General features: G+C 42.7%; 1 protein-coding gene across 4 annotated transcripts in view; it reads left to right on the top strand.

Moving 5' to 3' along the window:
- The first annotated feature begins 2,020 nt into the window (after positions 1-2,020).
- Positions 2,021-12,619, top strand: part of KLHL5 (kelch like family member 5) — a 65,865-nt gene continuing 55,266 nt past the window's right edge. For 2 of the 4 annotated variants that reach the window (XM_049792208.1, XM_049792215.1), the window contains exons 1-2: positions 2,021-2,275; positions 7,302-7,393. The gene's annotated coding sequence lies outside the window, so the exon portion shown is untranslated. Of the gene's footprint in view, positions 2,276-2,633; positions 2,771-7,301; positions 7,394-12,619 lie in introns of those variants that run through there. The other 2 variants (XM_049792226.1, XM_049792235.1) reach the window with 2 other exon arrangements.

Raw genomic sequence — 12,619 nt, 5'->3', positions numbered from 1 at the left:
CAATGCTGTTTAAGTTAAAATAAGAAATGCCCTGCAAACCTGAAATGGCCTTTTTGTCATCTATTTGTCTCAGAAGATGAGTAAGCCAGGTAGAAGCAAATACAGTATTCATTCTATAGAAAGACTCTTAATGGAGCTGTAGTGAATATAAATTTGTTAATATGTGTTGTGGTTTAATGCCATACAGCATGTATGGAATACCCCTTTGGCTAGTTCAGGTCAGCTGTCCTGGCTGTGCTCCCTCCCAGCTTCTTGTAGACTGGCTTGCTGGCGGAGCACGGGAAACTAAAAATCATTTAATAGGGTAAGTGCTATTTGGAAACAACTAAAACATCAGTGTGTTATCAACACTATTGTCACACTAAATACAAAACACAACCCTATACCAGCTACTAGGAAGAAAACTGACTCTATCCCAGCCGAAACCAGGACAGTATGCTATTTTAAATGTAGCACTTCTGCAATGAAAGCAATGAAACCAAAGTAAAATGAACTGATTTTTTTTTTTTTTTTGACAGTATGGTACAACAGAAGAACTAAGGATACAAAAAATCATAGGTATGAATTTAAAAAGTAAAATACACCCACTGCACAATTTATATTTGTCATCTGTTAGCAAATCAGCTCTACTTCGTGAGAGGCTGCATTGCCCCTTAAGTCTCTTCCATGTCAGTTTTTATATTTTCCTGTTTTCAAGGCTGCATGGTGTTCACCTATCCTTTCTGCCCAGAAGGAATGGAGAAAATACTGGAAAATAACAGGAGGACTTTGTCGAGTAGTATGTGTGTCTATCGTTTTCTGATACATGCAGGCTTTCATCGTTGTTGGTAGTGCCCAAGGTCAGAATAGAAATTGCCCTACAGGATCACACTGGAGTTCAGCCTGATATAATAATAGCCTGTGGAATATGTTGAGTCCCAGATTCTACAGAAGGTTTCCAAAAACTCTGCAGTAAGCAGATGGGAAATATCTACTTTAGGACTATTGTGATGGCACATTTTAGTTTAGTTTCTGAGTTCAGGAGGCCCCTGTATGATCTGTCCACATGACCCCCAGGGATACCCTAAGCTTTAGACACTATTACCCTTAGGCAGTTGTGCGCGTGTGCACTAGCTGAATCATGTGCATGTGTGTGGCCTGACCTGCCAACTGACCTGAAAAACATGAGTTTTCCTTCTTGGGGACATGCTTCCCTCCACCACACAGCTGGAACAATTAGTACCTTTGAAAACTCTATCCTTCAGTCAAATTTAGTTAAAATTGGCTGAATTGTTTAAAGTCAGCCAGGATGAGAACTGGCAGACAGATGAAGCACACAGCCACGTAGGCCACAGTTAGACAAAGAACGCACTATATACCTCGTTACTGCATCAGAATCGTACTGCCACGCCTCAGCAATGATGTCGCGCGCCCTTAAATCAGTTTTATCCGTCGGAAGCACATCCGACTGTCACACAGCCTATTAAGCAGGAAAATTATTCTACCTCTGGATGGCAGAGGTCGCAGGTAAGGCATTGCGTAACAAGGCCTGCCTAGGCTGGAGCGTGTTTGCCCATTAGACGGCGAGTACCGGCTGCCCCAGCACCGCACGCTGCCGGGGTTCTGAGAGGAGGTTAAGGGCTGCCTGGCGTGTCGCTGCAGATTTATTTCACCTAAATGGGGTAGTAGGAAGTTACGGAAATGCTTAGCTTTGTGCTTTTGGAAGCCGAGCAACGGTAAGCCAGGGACAGGATGAGGCCTTTTACAGGGGTAATGAAGAAACCCCACAAAGGGGGAAACTACCTGCCCCGCCGGGAGGGGGAGCGCAGCGCCGGCGGGGCGGCAGCCTGAGGGGAGCCGCCACACGCAGGCACGCGCTGCCCCAGCCCTCGGGCGCGGGGAAGCCGGGGGCTGGCCGGCGGCGGCGCGCGCCTCCCGCCCTGGGGCAGGAGGCGGGGCCGGCGGCTCGGCGGGGTGGAGGCGTGGAGCGGCGCCCCGCCCCGCCCCGCCCCGCCGCTGGGTCCTCTTCCCCCGCCCCGCCCCTCCCCCCGCGGGCGCGGCCGGCCCGGGGGCCGAAGCCGCCCGAGCGCGGAGGGGAGGGGCCGGGAGCGGGGCCCATGGGGACCCGTTAGCGCCGGGGAGGCATCGCCCAGTGCCCACCGCCTTTCCCGGCAGAGCGGGAGCGCTGGCTGCCGCCGGGGCGGAGGGGGAGGGGAGGGGGGTGCCGGGGCTTCCCTTGCGATTTCTTTCTTTCCCCGCCCCCTCCCAAGCTCGCCGCCTTCCCGGACCTTGAGAGGTGAGAAGGGCGGTCGGGGCTTGGCGGTGAGAGGAGGGGGTCCGGGGCTGCCGGGAGGGGGAGGAGAAAGCGAGGAGGAGGAGGAGGAGGAGGAGGAGGAGGAGGGCGGCGGCGGCGAGGGGTAGCGAGGGGCGGGCTTCCGCCCTCCCCTCCGCCGGACTCTCGCCTGCCTGCCGGCTGTGGAGAGCGGCTGGCGTCCCCGGGGGGCGGGGGGAGGGGTAACCGGGCTGGGGCGGGAGCCCGCGCCCCGCCGCGGTGGTAGCCCGGCCAGGCGGGGGCCCGGGGAGAGTGCTGGCACCCGGGCGGGGAGGCCTGATGGAGGACGGGAGGGGACGGGACGGGACGGCGGCTGTGGTACGGGGCACGACGGCGACGCGCGTGGAGAGGCGGGGGCGTGTGTCCCGCCTGGCGGGGTATAGCCCCTGTGGCGGACTCGGTTCAAGGCGTTCAGAGCGAGGACCCGGTAAAAGTGCACTTAACACGCTAGGCGGTCAGGTACTTGCCCATTTGCTTGTCTCTTAACCTTCACGATCCTAGTCTGAAGTAGTGAAAAACTAATTTTTTTTTTTTTTTTTGAGGCTGGTCGAGCAGAGTAGAGCAGCGACTGCCAAATCACCAAAATGGGGGGTGGTGTTACTACACGGGGAAAAAAAAAAAGAAGTGTTGAACATCAGACAACTGCTGTTTTACATATTATTGGTTCATGGTTTTCCTTAAAGCCTTTTTGTGGCTTTGGGCTTTGAACTCACAGGTCTAGCTGCGTGAACGATGATGTAGCTTAGCAGTCCCGCTGAAGTCCAGCCATCTATGGCTCGTTATCAGGGTGTTTTACAGCAATGTCAGGTTTTATCCAGTAATGTTAGAACAGTAAAAAGGGAAGGCATGGTTTTGTTCGTTTCTTTTACTTAGAAGTTAATTATGAAATTATAGAAACTGAACTCCAAATACAGACTTATTTTCAAGTAAAAACATCACTCAAGTCTTCTTACTAGCATGAATAGGAATAAAAATTTGAACCATTTGAAAAATGGTTATGTTGGTGTAGCTTTTGTATCTAGACAAACTCCTTGTATTGTGGGGATGGAGCCTTCTTAAAAACAGATCACAAGATGTCTTTTCATGAGCAGTTCATTAATTTTGTCAGAAATGATCTCTGATCTTTTCTCATGAAGGTATTTTTGCATGAGAATTTGCAGAGGCATATGTGGATGAATATTTAAATAAAAAAAAAATAAAAAAAATCTTTGTTCTTGAACTTCATAGGTGCGTTCCTGATAAAGAAGATTGCGTTCCCATCTTATGTTTTTCCTGTTTTCCACTTTCTGAACAATGCTAAGGAGCACAAAGCAGGATAGAACCAAAATAATAACAACCCTGATCTGAGTCAGATAGTGTTTTCCTCTGCCATGCGTCAGCTTCATTGAACCCTTCCTCAAGTATGTCCTCTCGATGGGCAGGTCCACTACCAAAGCCAGCAAGTTTACTCCAGGGCAGTAGATTTTAACACATTATGTTTCACAGAAATGCAATGACTGCAAATTTAAAATAGGAAAGAATTTGAGTGAAGATGAAAAAAATCTTCCATTAGGCCATTATGGTCAAACAGTAAGTGCAAACTGTCGCAAACAGTGACAATTCATATTGATGAACGTGTTCTAACTCTGGACTTTTGTATCACCAGTGCTTTTAAAAAGATTGTTCTTTGGTTGTGTTGATGTCTCATGTTTTTGTTGATGTAATTCAGTGTTTCATTACATGGTAAAGAAGATTACCTAATCGGATGTAACATGATCCAATAATGAAAGTTTCTACAGCTCTTAAGAAATTACAATGTGATTTTACATTTCCCTTACAAAACTCTTACAATGGGAAAGTTTGCCTCCTGCCCTGTCAATTAAATTGCCTTTTATTAGAGCAATCTTACCATTAGAAGAATGCATTAATTACAAGCCTAATTATCCACCGTTTGCTTTTTTTCATAAGAACAAAATCTTTCATTCAAAATTAGCAACAAAGCAACTGCTGACCATAAATACATGTATTAATTGGCTGCATGGCCTTAAAAACCAATCACAAAGGAGAGATGAGGTTGCATGCTCTAGATTGAAGAATGAGCTGATACTATTATTCAGACAGCTAGAAGAACAGGGAGCTTTTGCTAGGAGTCAAGAAAAGAGGGACAGTTTATCATCTCTGGAAGAAAGGGTGGGCAACTTGGGAGGAGTACAGGGATCTTGCTGGGTCATATGGAGAGAAATTAGAAAGGCAAAAGCTCAGCTAGAACTCAATCTGGCCACTCTTGTAAGGGCCAACAAAAAATGTTTTTACAAATATGTTAACAGTAAAAAGAATCCCAAGGAGAATATCTATCCTTTAATGGATACAGAAGGGAACATTGCCACCAGAGATGAGGAAAAGGCTGAGGTACTCAATGCCTTCTTTGCCTCAGTCTTTACTAGGGAGACCAGTTATCCTCGGGGTACTCCACCCCCTAAGCTGGAAGGCAAGGATGAAGAGCAGAATATACCCCCCTTAATCCAGGAGGAAATAGTTAGTGACCTACTATGCCATCTGGACACTGGGACCAGATGGGATCCATCCAAGAGTACTGAGGGAACTGGCAGAGGTTCTTGCCAAGCCACTCTCCATCATCTATCAGCAATCCTGGTCAACAGGGGAAGTCCCAGAGGACTGGAGGCTTGCCAGTGTGACTCCTATTTACAAGAAGGGTCGGAGGGAAGATCTGGGGAACTACAGGCCTGTCAGCCTGACCTCGCTACCGGGGAAGATTATGGAACAGTTTGTCTTGAGAGCACTCACATGGCAAGTCCGGGACAAGCAGGGGATCGGGCCCAGTCAGCATGGGTTTATGAAAGGCAGGTCCTGCTTGACCAACCTGATCTCCTTCTATGACCAGGTGACCCGCCTAGTGGATGAGGGGAAGGCTGTGGATGTTATCTTCCTTGACTTCAGCAAGGCCTTTGACACTGTCTCTCATGGCATGCTCCTTGAGAAGCTGGCCTCTCATGGCTCAGACAAGTGTACTCTTCGCTGGGTGAAAAACTGGCTAGATGGACAAGCCCAGAGAGTTGTGGTGAATGGGGTGAAATCCATTTGGCAGCTGGTCACAACTGGTGTTCCCCAGTGCTTGGTGTTGGGGCCAGTTCTGTTTAGTATCTATCAATGATTTGGATGAGGGGATCGAGTGGCACCCTCAGTAAGTTTGCAGATGACACCAAGTTGGGAGGCAGGGTTGATCTGGACAGGCTGGATCGATGGGCGGAGGCCGATTGTATGAAGTTCAACAAGGCCAAGTGCCAGGTCCCGCACTTGGGTCACAACAACCCCGTGCAGGGCTACAGGCTTGGGGAGGAGTGGCTGGAAAGCTGCCCGGCAGAGAAAGACCTGTGGGTGCTGGTCGACAGCCGGCTGAATACGAGCCGGCAGTGTGCCCAGGTGGCCGAGAAGGCCGACGGCATCCTGGCCTGTATCAGAAATAGTGTGGCCAGCAGGAGCAGGGAGGTGGTTGTTCGCCCGTGCTTGGCACTGGTGAGGCTGCACCTCGAGTCCTGTGTTCAGTTTTGGGCCCCTCACTGCAGAAAAGACATTGAGGTGTTGGAGCATGTCCAGAGAAGGGCAACCAAGTTGGTGAGGGGCCTGGAGCACAAGTCTTATGAGGAGCGGCTGAGGGAACTGGGGCTGTTTAGTCTGGAGAAGAGGAGGCTGAGGGGAGACCTTATCGCTCTCTACAACTACCTGAAGGGGGTTGTAGTGAGGTGGGTGCTGGTCTCTTCTGTCAGGTGGCTGGAGATAGGACGAGAGGAAATGGCCTCAAGTTGAGGCAAGGGAGATTTAGGTTGGATATTAGGAAAAATTTCTTTACTGAGAGGGTTGTCAGACGTTGGAATAGGCTGACCCAGGAAGTAGTTGAGTCACCATCCCTGGAGGTATTCTAAAAGCACATAGACAAGGTACTCCAGGACATGGTTTAGTGGGCGTGGATGATGGTTGGACTCAATGATCTTGAAGGTCTTTTCCAACCTAAATGATTCTGTGATTCTATGATTCTACGATTCTTGCAGCTAGTAAAAAAGATCAGACCATGAGAGGTCAAATATTAGGTATCACATTATACATGGAGGTATCTTACGGGGCTGTGTTTTCTTTCAGTTTTAAGTGCATATAGTCAATTTGTTTGGTGCCAAGCCAAAAGTAGACACATACTATTTCAGCAGGCTAGGTTTTTTGAGTAGAGGTCTTACTTTAAGTGGAAAATTTTTAGTGGCCTGTAAACAGGAAAGGGTCGAGAACCATTGTAACAGTAAGTGTGAATTTTTATAGAGCTGCTCCATTTGTTGAAGCATGTTTAGTGGTGGTACTTGGCTTTATTCACCAATACAGTCAGTGTTACTCTTTGGCAACAGTGTTCAATTTAAGTGCTTCATGTGGCAGAGCAATTCTACAGTCAATGTTACTCTTTGGCAACAGTGTTCAATTTAAGTGCTTCATGTGGCAGAGCAATTCTACAGTCAATGTTACTCTTTGGCAACAGTGTTCAATTTAAGTGCTTCATGTGGCAGAGCAATTCTTCACTGCTCTTCCCTCCATGGAATTACAGCAAGCTGAAGATAGGGGTGAAAATGCACTAAGGTTATTTTAAACAACAACAACAAAACAAACAAACAAAACAGAAAAAAAAATACTGTCTTGTAACCCCATATTTCTTGAGAGTTTATGTATTCAGCTTTCATGTTAATCTCCCCTCTTTCTTTGGAGTCTTTGTTGATGCATATGTAACTTGAAGTTGTGGAAGGAACTAAGTTGACAGTTGTGCAGTGACATGCTTTTATTTTCTTCCTCTCAGAAAGTTTAGGAATCACAGGACAAATGTAAGGAGGTTCTTTCTGAATGGAGCAGGCAATCTGCTTTCAAGTTTGTTTTGTGGTGGTTTTTTTTTTCACACACACACACACCCTCCCCAATGGCTGGTTCTTATTTGTTTACATTGTTATTTTTCTGCCTCTAGATTTTTTTCTGCTACCTCAAATCTTTGGACAGAGGAAGACAAATGGAACTACACAATTCTTTGAACACCTAGAGATCATTCCAGTGTTTTAGGTAATTATTGTATTTACTCAATTCTAACAGTAAGTTATGCTACAAGGATCATGATTTTAGCCCACAAAGGTACTGGGTCTTCCTTACACCTGAAATTTAATCTTTTTTGTGTTATGCATCTTGTGAGGGCTTCCTTCTGGTAAGCATACACAAGCAGGAATTGACTTTGCTTTTGTGAACTCCACATCCTAGTGTTTGGAACGTTTTTATGTGATTTCATCACTTCTGCTCTATAACAAAGCGTGTTTTATAGAAGACTGCCAGTATTACTATAAACTTCAATTTTAATCTTTTCAAAATGCATGAGAAACCTCTAACTTTGAATCTTTTAATCGTTATAGGAAAACCAGGAAAAGTTGATACTGAATCTTTTAAGTGAAATACTGCTTTAGAGAAATGCTTATGAATAGAGGCCCACCAACTGCACAGTCAAATCTCATTACTCCAGTAATACTGACTGGTTTTCACTTTCTTTCATTTTTTTAGCAGTAAGGTAGTAACACTGTTCTAAGCGAAAGTAATTTTCAAAGGGAACAGCTTTGACGTTTACACAAATCAAAGGGATAAAAGAATGTTGAAAACACGAATACATGCAAGAATCTAGCTTTATGTGAACTCTCTGTAAAGTAAAATACAGCTGAAAAAATAGTGGTGAGGGTGAGAAAAGCAGTCCAATTAGTTGAGGAATACTAGGTTTTGCCAAAATGAAAAAATCTGCTTTCTTGACTGCAAGATCTCTCTGTTTTGGGGATGTTGAAAGAGAAACATGCTCCTTTATTGTCTAGAATTTATTCATGTCATGATCAAATACAGAAGAGAGATGGTCTTTCTCACTGTTCATGTCATCATCTGTCACATCACTGGCAATTTACTGTATACATAACATTTTTAACAGTAGATGCTTTAATTTGTTCTGTTGTGTATTTTTCTACCTCTGGTTCTTGATAAACTTTTTGGCTTATTATATTGTACTATTAATTTTATTGGGGGGGGGGGGGGGCTGTAACCTTTGACTAGCTTTCCAGGAGCAAGAATTCTAAAGGAATGTTGCAGTTCTATGTGCTGGAATAACAGGAAGTCTGTTTCAAATAAATTTAGCCCAGAGTGACAGCTGAGCACCCCCTGCAGCGTCCTTCATGGCTTCATCTGCTGAGACAGTTCTAGCCTAGAAGTACGCAGCTCTTGAGAAAATTTTCTTTAAGGGTGATGACACAGTTCTTGAGAATTCTGGGTGTAGTTATTACAAGATCTTGCTTTTCTTTGGGCATTTTCTGTGTGTGGCCATCATATTCATGAGTTGAGAGTTGTGAGTTTGGGAAGTTTAGAGTTTGAGTCTGTTGCCATCCTCTCATTTCTTTAATGCTCCTTATTAAACTGTTGGGAGACATTTCAGTATACTTATTTTCTTTTGTATAGATTAATTATAAATGTCTTTCATATTTCAAATATTTATTTCTCGCCCCATTGGTGCACTAAAAAAAAGCTAATGTGTTTTTAGTTAGTATAGTGAGTATTCGGGCTAAATGAAATTCATCCTTAGCTTCTTATACTTAGAAACATGTATCAAAATAGCACTTTAGTATTCCTATTTCTCTGGTTCCAAAGAAGAAGATGCTTGTAAGACACCTAAGGAGCTTGTTTCAAGTTTATGGTTGCCAAAGTGGTACAGGCTTTGGCAAGTAATTGGCTGTCAAACCACTGGCACTGGCTAGGTAATAATTGGTACCAACAGCAGGGGAGTATTTGGTGTTATATTAGTCTAAAGTGTGTTTTCCTTCAATGCACACTTATATAACACCAAAACAAGAACCCGTTTCTCACTCTGCATTGCTCTTGTCAATACCAAATATTTTATACCGCATAGCATAGCATGATGCTTTGGGTACCTGATGCTGCAAACTTAGTGCCCAGATGGAGGTTGGGAGGCACTTGCTTAAGCTTGATGTCTTCTTCTGTGTTTACTCAGGTCTGATAAATTAAAAGCATAGGGTTATAAAGAACATGAGAATGAAACTCAAACAAGTGTCAGTCGGTCTTCCTTTAGGTGTGTTGAGATTCAGCTCTGTCTACAAAGATACTGACACTGTTTTATTTATCCTCTCTCTTCTGTTTAGAAGCCTTTCCCAGACAACCTGTTAGCCCAACAGCAATAATAATCGGAAAATGATTGTCATTGAGTCACATATGTAAGGCATCAAGCAATTGGGGAAACCAGTCCTTCTTGACTGCCATATTTTCTGGGAAATAATAGGCTTTATTTAGTTTCTGGTCATAAAGGACTGATCTCCAGTCAGGCTTTTTTCCCTTTTTCTATTTCTTTCCTCCTCGGTCATTCTATATCCTTGTTGGTATCTTCCACCACAGATGACATCAACACTTTTCTGAGCTTTAAAAATTATTAGAACTGCTAAGGTTCCCCAGAAGTTACTTTGAGAACAGACTTTTTGTTTTCACTATTTTGCAGTAGTTCAAAATGTGGTAGCTCCACTTAGTAAAATATCCAGCCTCCTCTGGAATGTCAGAATTTTTAGACTTGGCCTGCACCTTTTTCTCTAGTGGTCAAGGAAGTTAAAAAGAATTTGAAACAAATGTCAAAATGTACTCCAAAGACAAGGAACTGAAAAGGTGGATAACTATGGGAGAAATCCTTATTCCCGTCTTACTGCAAAGTAGAATGACTAATTATCAAACAGAGCTACTGATTAATAGTTATGTCTTATGGACTATGCTGGCATTTTTTTCAGAGGATGAATTTCTGTAAAGTTGAGACAGGTATTGATTTCAGTCTGTTCAGAAGAATAGTTTGCCAATTAATTACCTCTTCTGGCAATTCTAAGTGCAACTACTGTTAAAAATCCTGATGTCTTCCATAACAACAGGATATACTTTGAAGAAAAATTTTTTATTAGTAACTTGCGTTATTCCAAGGGCATCCATCAGATTTTCGGAATTAATGGACAACTGTTTATTAAATTGTATAAGATGCTTTTGTAAAACAGTGAAATTTAAGGTAGAGCACTGGCTTAATTTCTTCGGAAATGTGTCTGCATGGAGTTGTCCCACTGCCTTAGCTGATACTTTTGTCAAAATAGTCAATATATGTTGTACTGACTCTATTGAAAATAATTTAACTTAATTTAAAACTTAGTAAGAATTTAACCAACTTGCTTAAAATTTGCAATGCTTTCCAATTTAAGAAATTGCCATCTAAATCAACATTCTACTTTTATTTTGTGAAAACTCCTATGGCCCTGTATTACACATTCAGTAGTGGTGGTGGTTCTTGAAAGAGTATTATCAATTGTTCTAGGCATCTTTTTAGATACAGAATATAAGTGCTTTCCTACTTAAGGCATAAATACCTTTTAATTTTGAGAAATGTCACCACTTAGTTTCAAAAAGCCACAGCTTGCCCAAGTGTTTTGCATAATTACAGCTTTTTAAGCCTTTGAAAAACATCTTGAAAATGTAAGGTGTTTCTCATGCCTACACTTATTGGATTTTATATGGGAGAGAGGAGGAGCAGAATGTGTCTTACCTAAAAAGAATGAAAGCCTAAGTAACTAGCAAGAGTGCTGTGCGCAACTTCATGTTTTCAGACCTGTTTCTGATAGCCTTTCCTTAATTATTTCCTGTGGGTTGCAGTTGAAGACTTTTCAGCTATATAGGCTTTCTGTCTCCAACAGTAAAGCGATTCTCACCTTGGCAAAGCATTACACCAGTATCATTGGAAAGGACAACATTAAATGAAAAATTAATTCATTTTGTGAAAGACTGGGTATTATAAGGCCAGAACTGTAATTATTTCTTTCATCACTCTTTGTTTTGTGATTGTAGTATTCTGTGCTTGGTTAAAAAAAAATCCCCCCCCCCCCCCCCCCCCCCCCCCAATCTCACTTACTTAAACCCATAAGAAGAGAGGCTCTGCAGGAAACACTTTCTTTACTAACTGGTGTCTGAGGTACAACTTTCTTTTGAAATGCCATATTAATAGCAATTACCATAAAAAAAAAAAAAAAAAAAAAAAAAAGAGAGAGAGAAAAAAAAGACAGTCTTTTGAAAAGCTAAACACAAAACATAAAAAGAGTTCAACTTTGCAGTTGTAAGTTTTAAGTTGAGTGAAATGTTTCTATTTTTGAACTATTTCTGCTGTATCTGCTTCCTGCTAGGTTCCCTGGAGTTCTTTCTCTTTACCTTTTTCAATCAGTTTAATTAATAGGCAATATATTTTAAAAGCCTTACTTAGATGGAGCAGAATGTATTTCCTATTTTTTCTTCCATGTTCCACACAGTTTTTTCAGACAAAGTGAGAGGATGTGGTAGTATGATCTGCTTATGCTTTTGTAACCCTTTCACACGCAGTGTTGCTTATTGGTGGCCATATTCTCGACTGCAGGAACTGTTTACACATAACATTTTTTAATACTGACTTTGAATGGGAAGGTCTTGCAGCCTATTGAGCTATAAGCAGTTTCACTTTCTAAGCACTCCTTTATTTTTTTTCTGGCACTTTTGCATCAATTTTCCGTATATGTTGTTCATAAAAGGGAAAGAGCAATGACGGAAGAAAAAGACAGAAAAGAAAAACTTGTGGTGAGGTCTTTATGCCATCCTGCTCTCAAAAATTTCTTTCGAAGTATGTTAAGCTATCATGCAATCATAGCTATTCAGAACCAAAAAAAGGAGAGAACTACATTATCTCAGACCTCTTTTACGTTACTTTTTAAATGCTGGTGTTTTTTTCTTATGTGTCTTCCATCTCTTAGACCTCCCCTCCTTTCTCCAATATGTTATGAAGCTGTAAGAGGAAATACTGATAACATCTTGATATGGGCTGTATATGCATGATAATGATACAATCTGTCTAGTACAGATTTGAGTTGATTTGTGTGGAAATAGTATCATTCATTATATAAAAAAAAAGTGCAAACCATTCTTATGCTTATAGAACTTGTCAAAGTAAAGCTAAAGTATACCTATAGAACAGATGCAATATTCACAGTACCTGACTATGTAGTATGGTACATATTCACAGTGTACAATAAGACAAGAATCAAGTCCAGAGAGGTTTACTAACCTGAACTGTAAAGAATACAAATAGTAATATGGCTGAATTACACACTACTTGCAAATATTTAATTAATTTGGTATGTGGTGAGGAGACAGAAGATGCTCACAGGAAGGTGAGGTTTTTGCCAGTGGTTTTGGTGATTGGATTGTTGGCAA

Source organism: Accipiter gentilis, chromosome 3 (genome assembly GCF_929443795.1).
Source record: "Accipiter gentilis chromosome 3, bAccGen1.1, whole genome shotgun sequence".
Classification (NCBI taxonomy): Eukaryota; Metazoa; Chordata; class Aves; order Accipitriformes; family Accipitridae; genus Astur; species Astur gentilis.
This window is presented reverse-complemented; position numbering and strand designations above follow the sequence as displayed.